Consider the following 14087-nt stretch of genomic DNA (forward strand, 5'->3'; position numbering starts at 1 on the left):
CATCTCTTCTAATGCTCATTTAATCACATTTTACCTTTATTACAAACTTGATTAACTATTTCTTGCTATTCATTGACTTTCAATGACAAAATTTAGCTGAAAAAAGAAAGTTTCATGAATAGCCTGCTAACACTATCACATCTTCTAAAGACTGACAACAGATTTCAAGATTACATACTATAATATTAATTTTGAAGTCACTTTAGTACTTGCAGTGTAACTAAGTTTTGTTTTTATACCATTTTTATACCAAAATTAGGGTTGCCAGATAAAATATATCTATTAAATTTCAATTTCAGACAAATAATTGTTTAGTATAATGTGCTTCAAACATTTCATAGGACATACTTATAGTAAAAAAATATTTGTAATTAACTTGAAATTGAAATTTAAGTAAATGTTCATGACTTCCCTGGTGGCTCAGTCAGTAAAGCGTCTGCTTACAATGTGGGAGACCCAGGTTCAATCCCAGGGTTGGGAAGATCCTCTGGAGAAGGAAATGGCAACCCACTCCAGTACTCTTGCTTGGAAAATCCCACGGAGAGTCAGACACAAATGAGTGACTAAACTTTCTACATTTTCATTTGCCAAAGCTTTCAACCTGATCCAAATTCCTTCCAGAAGTTTCTATGTACATTTTCCTTTGCATTTTACACTGAAGTACCTACTATTAAAATGTATGTATATTGTCACCAAGAATATCATTGGTACATAATAATTTTCAGACTTCTAAACAAGCATTTTTTAGTTCCTATACCAATCTCAGTTTCCTTATAAGCATGTTTAGTTATAAAAGAATGCAGCGTATGTGCTAAAATAGAAACACTGTAACTTCTAATAACTGTCAGTGAAAAGTGCGATGCTTATGATATTGATGTATATGTATAGGTATTAACTCTTTTGAAATAAAGTGCTGAAAGGAAAAGCATCTTTAATTCTTCTTTTTTTTAAGGGAATTTATTACCTTCAACAGTTTGACTGAGCTTGTAAATGCAATACATTCTCTTTCTCCCTGGATTCTATGTGCATATCATACACCTCCTGCAAGGCATGAAAGGACTAGACGAATGTCTGTAAATAATTGGGACGAAGTGAGTTTTCCTCACTTGTGAACACATGATTGTCCTGCTACTGCCCTTGGTATTGCTTTGACTATTTTGATTCCTTCCATTACATGTTAATACAATGCATCATTTGGTGGTATTTCTAGCTAATGGGTAGCAAGAGACTTATGATCCTTATAAAGAAATGTTTCCAGTCCAAACCTACATCTGCTTTTTTTATGTCTCAATCTGTTTGCTATTTTTTAATGGCATCTTGGATGAACTTTATATAGAGGCAATCTATACTTCCATTGAAGCTTTTTAAAGGACTTTTTTTTTTTGTAGGAAAGAAAAAAGACCATTCTTTAAATTATACTTTTAATCAATCCAAAATAGGCAGAGAGTCTGAACATCTTTGAAAAGAGAGATACGCAGAGTAAGGAAATGAGAGAGAGACCTTGTTTCCTTGTAATTTGCAAATGTAATTATCCTGAACATGGAGGAGGAAGCTGAAGCAGCTGGCATGGATTTTGACAATCACATTTAAATTGTTTATAAGAAACCCTCTCCAGTAAGTACGGGTATTCCAGATGCAAGGAGAGACTGTGGTGTCTGAAATCTCAGAGAGAAAAACAAAAACCAAGAATCTGGGTATGCTTGGAGAGTGCGTTGTAGGATACAAAGCCATTTGTAAACAGAATGACCATCAGACAAGTCAAGGCTGGGCCTCTTGACTGAGCACTGAGTCTCTGTACCACTTTCAAGATGTGAAACTCCTATTTCAAACTAATTAGAAGGAACTCCATAGAGAAAAGGCCCAAATAGAGCAACTTAAAAAGAAAACAGTAGGGATTTATCTGGCAGTTCAATAGTTAAGACTCTGCATTCCCAATGCAGGGTGCCCAGGTATGATTTCTGGTCACCAAACTAGATTCCATGTGTCTAAACTAATGAGCCTCCATGCCCCAAGTAACCGGACCTCATGATGCAAGGAAAATCCGGCACAGCCAAAAACAAACAAAAAAGCAGTAATAAACACATTTCCAATATTCTTATTCAGGATTGCAGTAAGACAGTAAAGGAGTTTTATGCAAGTAATGCGCCCTAGAATTTCAACACCAACATGAAAAATTCATACTTCTAATCCTCGAGAATAAATAGCTTTTGATTTGAAAGGTAAAGACTGTCATTTATGGCTTTGTAGTACAAAGAGATTTAGTATGTTTCTATTCCATCTTTGCCATTTGAGGAACTTCTGATTTCCCAGTTCAGGTTCTCCTGAAGAAACAGAAGACCGTGAAGAAGAAAATGTATTATGAGGCAAGGTTGTACAGTAGAGTGGGCCACACTGGGGCTTCCAGGCAGTCATTCATGTATACATTGCATGGATATGTTGAGTGTCTGCTCCAGACAAGACCCATTGACAGAAGTTGGTGATGTCACACCTGTCTCCGTGGAGTTCATCTTAGGGCTGAACAGGAGTGGGTCCAGTTCACAGACTGTGTGATCTTGTGCAATTTCAATTTACTCAACTTCAGCCTGTTTCTCCCACTAAAAATAACACCACCAAAACAGATATACAGCCTTTACCTCAGGTAATGTTTATCTTTTTTTAGTTTTCAAATATCAACTCTATTAGGATGGAATTTTCACCCAATAAAATTCAGGGATTTTTTTTTGTGAGGACCTTTCACAATTGGAGTACCATAGCCACCAGCATCAGTGTGATTTAGAACATTTGCATAGTGATAAAGAATCCACTTGCCAATGCAGGAGACCCAGGTTCGATCCCTGGTTTGGGAGGATCCCCTGGAATAGGAAATGGCAACCCACTCCAGTATTCTTGCCTGAAAAATTCCATGGACAGAGGAGCCTGGTGGCCAATAGTCCATGGGGTCACAAAGAGTTGGACGTGACTAACCATACACACACACAAAGTTCCGATGGGTCACTTTGCAGCCATCCCCTCTTGGAAGCCCTCTTGTATCCAATCACTACAGCTTAGTCTTTTAAGATTTCATGAATAAAAGCAACCATACATCACATTCTCTTTAGTGTCTGGCTTCTTTCACTTAGTAGAATTTTTAGAATTACCGTTGTTTGGGGTATCCATATTATTTCATCATATGGACCTTATGTGTTGTTTAGATAATTAAGAGTTTATAGTAGAGGTTGGTGCGAAGCTCCTGATTTATAGAAATCATTGCATGTGTGGCAACTATTAAATTATTAAATGATTCTGACTCAGATTTTATTTTCTGTTAAGACATAAGGAATAATATCACTTTCAAGAAATAATCATTTTGGCTAATGCCCAGAGGCTCCAGTTATAAATATAAGAAACTGGAAAATTTAGATATTATCTGGAAAAATTTAAGCTTCCTTTGATTCAATTAGTGAACATGTTCTTCAGACTGATTTATCAAGTTACACTGTCTCAATTCTATTTTCACTCTGTATGTGTAGATAAGGTCACACTTAAAAATATATAATCTCCAAGGGTCAGTCTTTATTGTCACAGCCATGACAATTTATGTTGTTGCAACTTTAGCAATCAGAGTCTTTTAATGGCATCATAAAACTTGACACACCATTTTTTTTCCCTACAGGGGAGAAAATTAGGAGGTTCAATTTCAATATAGAAATGGCACTCAGAAAAGTGATCACAGATAAATCTTAAAACTATTTTCAGAAAGAGGTTTCATTTTCTATGTCTTGTATACTAAAAGTATGTCTCTGAAATTAACTCATTTTTTTATATGTGATCACAATCCAAACCATGTTACAAATTCTATAAATCCCCTACAAGCCTTCTAATGCCTGGAATTAGAAAGCTACATTTGGGAGGTAGCTTGACCTGTAATATTTTACTAATTTAAAAGAGAATGTATGCTAAGAACTTGAAATTTGAACTTAACTTCTGCTTCTGAGAACTGGTGATCAGGATTTGCAGTATGCAACTTCAGCGCTTAAATGAATCCAGGATTTATTATTGAGATCAGTAGACTGCCTATAAATGCAACCCTAGGCTGCTTGCTACTCACACTTAAATATGACTTCGCTGAAAACAGCTTAATCAGAACTTGTGGAAACGCCATCACTCTCCGTACATAAAAGATACACTCCATCATATAGTCTATTTATGCCTGAAACATTATTCTGCAGGTTACTTTTACTATGACTATGTTATTGATTATCAAAAGTTTTAAACCAAAATTTGGTTTTAACACTAAGGAAATGGCAACCCACTCCAGTGTTCTTGCCCGGAGAATCCCAGGGATGGCGGAGCCTAGTGGGCTGCCGTCCATGGGGTCGCACAGAGTCGGACACGACTGAAGTGACTTAGCAACATGCTATTGCTTGACTGAAGACAGTCAATCATTAGTGTGTACCAGCTACAGCATTCCTGGAGGGTCTGCATTAACGCACCCAAGTCCTCTGAATCACATACTCCTCAGTGTAACAAAGGGAGAGAGGGTTATCAGTAGGCTAAGGGCTGACATCTGTATCAAGGAAGAAAGAAGCCAGTGTTCAACCGTATTCCAGTATAGATCCATATCACCTATTTGAAAAGTGACTGTTAGTGAGTTTGTAATTCAATGCTTGGAACTGTGGTGATGGTGGTTAATCACTAAGTTGTCTCCAACTTTTGCTGCCCCATGGATTATAGCCCGCCAGGCTCCTCTGTCCATGGAGTATGTTGCCATTTCCTTCTCCAGGGTATCTTCCCCACCAGGGATTGAACTTGTGTCTCCTGCATTGCAGACAGATTCTTCATTGACTGAGTCACAAGGGAAGCTCAGTTGGTTCATAATAAATAAAATCTTCCTTACTCTTCAACACTGCAGTGAGGAAATGCCAGAAAACCTTCACTGTTGACACTATCTTTAGGAACCAACAAGAACTTCATAGTGGTGGTGGTTTTTGTTTTATATACTTTATTTTTAATACAAACTTCTTTTTGGCTCAGTTTGTGGATGATGGAGGCGAGTTGTCAATTGTGAACTCCAGAAAGGCAAAGACAGAGGCAGAGACAAAATAATGGCAAGTCATAGATCTTGTCTCTGTAACGAAAATTGTCCCCATGAAGTAAAGCTCTTTGAGATGGCTCGCTGGGATCCATTTAATTAACAAAATAGCCTGCCTGTTTCCAAAGAAAATTTTTATAAAAGCATATTGCATTTGGCATCACCATATTTCCTGCAGTAAGACTTCACATCTCATTTCCTTGTCTTCTCTGTGTCTCACATAGGATACATTTCTGAGGGAATTTCTATAACCAGTGGTCTGAAAAAAATTTTTTTCCTGTGGCTAATAAGAAAAAATATATTTTATTGCAACCACATGTATACATTGAGACTTAAATATATAAAGTTATAAATATATAGTTATAACTTAAAAGGTAAAAAATTTATAAAACTTCACTTACCCTTACCATGAATAATACACCTATTTTTTTTAGTCTATTCTATTTAATTTTATTTTTAAAAATGTTTTTATGATCTACCATGTTGATCTCACTACCACTAATGGTTTGCCAACCACATATTGGAAAACTCTGACATGTTTGTTTATCCTGCAATGGCTTGGTAGGTTGTATGTATGCCTGCAAAAAGTTGTATTTCGATTTTTGAACACAGTCTCTGCATAGTATAAAACTCTGCTCTTAAGCAGAAATAAATTCTTAATTTTACTTTTTGTCATAATGAACACATTTTTTTCATCCTGTTCTTGCATGTAGTATCATGGGTGTAGGAATTAGGAGGCCTGGTTTCTAGTTTTTGCCCTTCTGAAAATGAGCAATAAGTTCTTAGCATTTAATTCACCTGAAGGAGCCTAAAGAATTAGGCTTTTAGACCTAAAAGAGCCTCTCTCTCTCTGTGCATACAAATATTATATGTATATATATATATGTGTGTGTGTGTGTATCTTTGTTTTGATCTTCTTACCATGTGTTTATGTTCTCTTTGTAATAATATACAGCAAAATGAATAAACTGGATTACTTTAAAATTTCTATAGTGCCACCTGGGAAGGCCAAAGAAAAATGGATGAACTTAACTGGATTACTTTTAAATTTCTGTTTAGGTTTAATAATAAGCATTCTGGTTTTTTGCCATCAGTTATAAGTGAGTAATTTCTTCTCTAGGAAAGGTAACAAAATTGCCCAATGTCATGGCCTTTTTCTTGGCTGGTTCTCCTGGTAAACCTGTATCTCATATTTTTTAAGATAACCAATTAGAACTACTTTGTGGAACAGGTGATGAGAAAAAAGAAAAAGGTAAGACTTGTAAGAATCCAACACACAATCTCTGCTTCATATCTAGTCAATAGCTGCTAAATCTAACTTTAACTGCTTTTCCCCCCAAAAGAAATCCATGTTTCTATTTCTTATATTACGTCTAAGATCTCTCTGTATGAGACAGTGAAACACAAACTATTCACCTCAATGCTTTCCTCTGCTGCATTAAATTTTTCAAGAACAAGTATTAGCTATGAGAGACTAAAATATGGTGCATCCTTAATAATAATTTAAGCATGCTGGTAACAGTTGACTGTGTGTTCTCTTCTGTCCTTGTCAACAAGGGTGATATTTAGTTAAATGTAATGGTCGCGGAGAGTCGGACATGACTGAGCGACTGAACTAAACTGAATGTGATGCCACATAAACATAAAACTTTTATTATAAACTCTTCATTTAAGATATTTTCTTCAGAAGGTTTAATATAAAACTTTCAGATTTTCTTATGAATTACATTTCAGATGTGTTAAATAAGATGTCTCTATTAAATTTTTTGATCCCTATTCAAGACATGAATTCATTGTTTGACTACTGCAGCATACACATAGAATGATACAAACTCCATGTTCTGTGCTATGCTTAAACCAGCTTTAGACATCAAAGATTTGCATTCTTCTGATGTGAACTGAACTACAGACCCAAAGAATAGGCCTTTGTAGGGGATATGGAGCTTGAAAGAAATAGCTAAGCAGTTATGCTTCACCCTGTCAAACAGCAGATTTCATATTCACTACCACAAGATGGTTTTACTCTGAATAGCTTCCATTTCATGTGTTTGTTGGGGTGAGATAGCCTGTCTCAGTGCAAGCTAGTTAAACTATAACATTTTTAATATACATACCGATACTTCTCAAGTCTGCAAGGGTAGATATATTAAAGTGTAATTGGAGATGTATGTTTAAATATTGTCTTTAAAGAAATAGTTACACAAAAGCTGTGTGACAAACAAGGGAGTCCTAAAGAGTAGGGGGAAATTTAGAAATCTACATATGCATTTGAGGGGTCTCAGAAGAGATAAGGGTTCCCCTCTATCACACTACAGAAAGTACTTCTGGTGACAAAAAGGTACAAACTTCCACTTATAAAATAAGTCCTGAGGACATCATGAAATGACATGGTGAATATAGTTAGTAATACTGTATTTCATATTTGGAAGTTGTTAGAATAAATCTTAAAAATTCTCATCACAAGAACTAAAATATTGTGAAGTGATGGATGCTGACTAGACTTACTATGATGATCATTTTTCAATACACACATATCTAGTCATTATGTTGTACTGCTGCTGCTGCTGCTGCTGCTGAGTCACTTCAGTCGTGTCTGACTCTGTGTGACCCCATAGACGGAAGCCCACCAGGTTCCCCCATCCCTGGGATTCTCCAGGCAAGAACACTGGAGTGGGTTGCCATTTCCTTCTCCATTATGTTGTACACTTAAAACTAATACAATATTATATGTCAACTATCTCTCAATATAAATAATCTATTTACTTCTCAATGTTCTATAAGCCACATTTACCTATACATTTTTACTTGTAAAACTGTAAAACCCATTAATAAAAAGAATAACTAAAAATATATAATATGTACTGATCATTAAATTAACTATCTGGCTAAGAAGATATTAAAGAGTTCGTTTTAGTTGTGAATCATCACTCCGAGGTGATTCTCTCAGAAGTGAAGAACAATGTAGGAAGTAAGAAGATGTGAGGAGAATTCTAGATTGAGCTACTCTAACTGTATGTAAACACATCCCATAATCTGTGAAACTGCCTTATTTCTGCCAAAGATTTCTTGCAGGTGAGAAACGTATAAACAACATGTAATAACATTTGAGACTCCATGAGTCTAAGGTGAAACCAGGGAAAGTATCAACATAGATTAAAATCTTCAAAATTAAAAAATCTTAATTGTTTATATTTTCACTTATGATTTTTATAAAATAACAGTAATCAGCTATCTAACTGATTAGTGCTAATTAGATCTTATTTTTTTGTGTCAGTAAGTATGTATTGGGGCATCCTAGATGGCTCCATGGGTGAAAGGTCCGCCTGCAATGCAGGAGACTCAGGAGAAGTGGGTTCGATCCCTGGGTCAGGAAGATTCCCCTGGAGAAGGAAATGGCAACCCACTCCAGTATTCTTGCCTGAAAAAATCCCATGGACAGAGGGGCCTGGTGGGCTACAGTCCATGGGATCACAGAGTCAACATGACTCAGTGACTAAGTACACACAAGTATATACTGTTATACATCAGGATCATTAAGGAAAATAGAAACCACACTAAGTAATTCAAACAGAAAGATATTTAGAACAAGGTTTTTAAAAAATTAAAAAAGATCAATGAAATCAAGGACTGTTTTGTTTGAAAAGATAAACAATTGGTAAACCTTTAGCCAGGTTCATCCAGAAGAAAAAAGACCCAAATAAACAAAATAAATGAGAGGGGAGAAATAGCCACTGATGTCGTCCAGATACAAAAGGTCATGAGAATACTACAAACAATTATATACCATCATACTGGATGATCTAGAGAAATGGAAAAAATTTCTAGAAATTACACAGCATGGCAAGACTGAGTCAAGACAAAATAGGCAATTTGAACAGATGGATTACTAGAAGTCATAGATCACTAGAACAGATAGATCACCAGAATTTATCATTAAGCCAGAAAACCTCCCAGAAGAAAAGGCTTCTGACCACAGGATTTCACAGGAGAATTCTATCAAACATATAAAGGAGAACTATTACCTTTCCTTCTCAAACTATTCCAAAAATTTGAAGAAGAGGGAACAATCCCAAAGTCATTCCACAAGGTCACCATTATTACCCTGATACCAAAAACAAAAACACCACAATAAAAGACAATTACAAGCTGATATCTTTCATGAATATAGATGCAAATACTCTCAACAAAATATTAACCAACCAAAATCACTGCAGATGGTGATTGCAGCCATGAAATTAAAAGATGCTTACTCCTTGGATGGAAAGTTATAACCAACCTAGACAGCATATTAAAAAGCAGAGACATTACTTTGTCAACAAAGGTCCATCTAGTCAAGGCTATGGTTTTTCCAGTGGTCATGTATGGATGTGAGAGTTGGACTGTGAAGAAAGCTGATGGCCGAATTGATGTTTTTGAACTGTGGTGTTGGAGAAGACTCTTGAGAGTCCCTTGGATTGCAAGGAGATCCAACCAGTCCATCCTAAAGGAGATCAATCCTGGGTGTTCATTGGAAGGACTGATGTTGAAGCTGAAACTCCAATATTTTGGCCACCTCATGAGAAGAGTTGACTCATTGGAAAAGACCCTGATGCTGGGAAAGATTGAGGCCAGGAGAAGCGGACGACAGAGGATGAGATGGTTGGATGGCATCACCGACTCAATGGACAAGGGTTTGGGTGGACTCTGGGAGTTGGTGATGGACAGGGAGGCCTGGAGTGCTGCAGTTCAAGGGGTCGCAAAGAGTCAGACACAACTGAGTGACTGAACTGAACCGAATCCAAGAATACATGCTGCTGCTGCTAAGTTGCTTCAGTCGTGTCTGACTCTTGCGACCCCATAGATGGCAGTCCACCAGGGTCCCCCTTCCCTGGGATTCTCCAGGCTGCCATCTCCTTCTCCAGTGCTTGAAAAGTGAAAATGAAGTCACTCTGTTGTGTCCGACTCTTAGCGACCCCATGGACTGCAGCCTACCAGGCTCCTCCATCCATGGGATTTTCCAGGCAAGAGTACAGGAGTGGGTTGCCATTGCCTTCTCCAAAAACACATGAGGATAATATAACATGATCAAGTTGCATTTATTCCCAGGTCAAAAGCATGGTTCAACATTTGCAAATCAATGTGATATAGTACATTAACAAAAAGAAGAAAAAAAAAAGGAAGGAGAAAAATTACATGATCATCTCAATAGAAAAAGCAATTAACAAAATTCATCATCTATTCATGATTAAAAACTCTCAAAAATGGATATGGACGGAACATATCTCAACATAGTAAAGACCATTTATGACAAACCCAAGTTAACATAATACTCAACACTAAAGTTAAAAGCCTTCCTGCTGTGCTCAGTAACAAAACAAGGATGCCCATTTTCCACACTTCTATTAACAGAGCCCTAGCCACAGCAATCAGATAAGAAATATAAGGAATCCAAATTTGGAAGTGAAGAGGTAATATTGGCACTATTTTCAGGTGACAAGGAAGTCTATATATAGAGGGAACCCTAAAGTCTCCATCTAATAACCATAAGAAATAAATGAATTCAGCAAGATTCCAGGATATAAGATTAATATACAGAAATCTATTTTGTTTCTATACACTAATAATGAAATTTCAGAAAGAAAATGTTAAGAACTCCCATTTAAAAATCACATAAAATTACCTAGAAATAAATTTAAGAAGGTGAAAGACCTATACTCTAAAATCTACAGAACATAATGTAATCCTTCAAAAGCACATGACATTTTTCACAGAACTAGAACAATCCATCCTAAAATTTATAAGGAACCATAAAAGACCTTGAATTGCCAAAGCAACCCTGAGAAAAAAGAACAAAGCTGGAGGCACAACCCTCCTAGATGTCAAACAATCTTACAAAGCTACAGTCAAACGATCTTACAGAGCTGCGGTAACCAAAACAGCAGTGTGATTTTGGCACAGAAACAGACACACAGATCAATGGAATAGAATGGAGAACCCAGAAATAAGCCCATGCACCTATAGTCACTTAATCTATGACAAATGAAGCAAGAATATACAATGAGGAAAAGATTATCCCTTCAAATAGTGCTAGGAAAACTGGACAGCTACATATAAAGGAATAAGAACATTCCCTCACACCGTATATAAAAATAAACTCGAGATGGCTTAAAGACAAATTTAACACTTGGAATTATAAAATTCCTAGAAGAGTATATTCGCAGAACACTCAATATAAATCACAGAAATATTTTATTGTATCAGTCTCCTAATGGCAACCCACTCCAGTGTTCTTGCCTGGAGAATCCCAGGGACGGGGAAGCCTGGTGGGCTGCCGTCTATGGGGTCGCACAGAGTCGGACACGACTGAAGTGATGCAGCAGCATCAGTCTCCTAAGGCAAAATAAATAAACCCAGAAGCTTTTAAACCTGAAAGCTTTTGCGCAGCAAATAGAAACATCAACAAGAAGACAACCTATATAATGGTAAAAGTATTTGCAAATGATGCAGTGGGTATGTACAGCTCATAGAGCTCATATAAACAAACAACCTAATCAAAAAATGAATACCTTGAATAAGTATTTCTCCAAGAAAACATACAAATGGCAAATTGGCACATGAAAAGATCCTCAACATCACTAACTAAAAGAAATGCAGGTCAAAACCACAATAAAATATCACCTCACATCTGTGAGAAGGGCTATCACCAAAATGTCTGCAAATAACTAATTCTGCAGAGGATGTAGAGAAAAGGGAACCCTCAAACACTGTTGGTTGAACTGTAAATTGGCCTAACTACTATGGAAAACAGGATGGAACTTCCTCAAAAATTAAAACAGAACTACCATATGATCCAGCAATTCCACAGAAAAAATGAAAATGGTAATTTGGAAAGATACATGCACTTCAGTGTTCACAGAAACATTATTTACAATAGTTAAGGCATGGAAGCAGCCCATTTGCCCATCAACAGAAAACTGGAATAAGAATATTTGGTATGTATATATACATATTGTATATACACAAACACGCAAATGTGTGTGTGTATATATATATATGCGCTTACACACACTGGAATATTATTCATATAAAAGAATTAAATATTGCCATTTGCAGCAACATGGATGGACCTAGAGAATATTATGCTTAGTGAGATAAGTCAGACGGAGAAAGATAAATACTGTATGATATCACACGTGGAACCCAAAAAATAAAAAGAAATAATATAGATGAATGCTTATGCAAAACAGAAGCAGACTCACAGATATAGAAAGCAAACCTGTGTTACCAAAGGGGAGAGATAAGTGGGACTGGGGGGACAAATTGGAATATGGGATTAACAAATCCAGCTACTGTATATAAGACAGATAAGCAACAAATATACTATATGGCATGGGGAATTACACCACTATCTTAGAAAAATCTATAATGGAGGACAGTCTGCAAAATCACTGAATTACAATGCTCTATGGCCACCTCATGCGACGAGTTGACTCACTGGAAAAGACTCTGATGCTGGGAAAGGTTGGGGGCGGGAGGAGAAGGGGACGACAGAGAATGAGATGGCTGGATGGCATCACCGACTCTGTGGACATGAGTTTGAGTGTACTCCGGGAGTTGATGATGGACAGGGAGGCCTGGCGTGCTGTGATTCATGGGGTCGCGGAGAGTCGGACATGACTGAGCGACTGAACTGAACTGAACTGAACACATGAAGAATTGATGCTATTGAACTGTGGTGCTGGAGAAGACTCTTGAGAGTCCCCTGGACTGCAAGGAGATCCAACCATCCATTCTAAAGGAGATCAATCCTGGGTGTTTATTGGAAGGACTGATGCTAAAGCTGAAACTCCAATACTTTGGCCACCTCATGCAAAGAGTTGACTCACTGGAAAAGACTCTGATGCTGGGAGGGATTGGGGGCAGGAGAAGGGGACAACAGAGAATGAGATGGCTGGATGGCATCACCGACTCGATGGACATGAGTTTGAGTGAACTCCGGGAGTTGGTGATGGACAGGGAGGCCTGGTGTGCTGTGACTCATGGGGTCTCAAAGAGTCGGACACGACTGTGTGACTGAACTGAAGTCCAGAATCTTAATTATTCAAGAACTAGAGTTTTCAGTATAATATACCTTGATATTCCTTAACATGTAAAAAAATAAACAGAATCAGAATATGGGTTGTACACTGTCATATCTATTAGAAGTGTAGCCATAATCAGAACCCTGGTTTCCTACTCTCTAATCCAGTAGTATTTTTCATAAAACCACCCTATTGAGGCCACAAGATTATAATAGGAAAATTTAGTTACTAGAACTACGACTGTTTTCCTATTTTGATACAAGGAAGATGTAAGACTCCAATCTTGTGCCTAGTTTATTGTTTTAACTGTAAAATAAAATTTACTGAAGCCTTGAGACTGTTCTATTTGTGCTATATCCAACCAATGCGTAATAGAGAATAGTGATACAAAGAAAAACAGTATCAAAAAAGAGATGCACTAGTTTCCAGATCTTCCACTTATAGCTCCATGGCCTGCTCTCTCATCTCCTTTAGACCTTTTTCCAATGGGACTTTCTACCTTGTTGTTAGCTTATTGTCTATATCAACCCAGTAGACTGTAGGCTGCATGATGGCAGGGATGTCTGTCTGCTGTATCCCATTATATCTTTGGTACCTAAAACAACAGTTGCCACAGAGTAAGTGCTCAGCAAATGTGTGGAATGAAAAAAAAAAATGAATTAATCTTTAGTTTTAAGAGATCAGGCTCATCTTGAGACTCAAAAAGGCCAAGAAAATGATGGAAAATATGGATAGCCACCTGAGTAAATTTGTGTGTGTCCAGTTGCTCAGTCATGTCCAACTCTTTGCAACCCCATGGAATGTAGCCTTCCAGGTTCTTCTGTCCATGGGGTTCTTGTCCATAGGCAAGAATACTGGAGTGGGTTGCCATGCCTTTCTCCAGGGGATCTTTCCAACCCAGGGATCAAATTCAGGCAGAAATGCAGGCAGATTCTTTACCATTTGAACTAACTGGG

Source organism: Moschus berezovskii, chromosome 19 (genome assembly GCF_049115385.1).
Source record: "Moschus berezovskii isolate FMDL1 chromosome 19, NW_MosBer_1.0, whole genome shotgun sequence".
NCBI lineage: Eukaryota > Metazoa > Chordata > Mammalia > Artiodactyla > Moschidae > Moschus > Moschus berezovskii.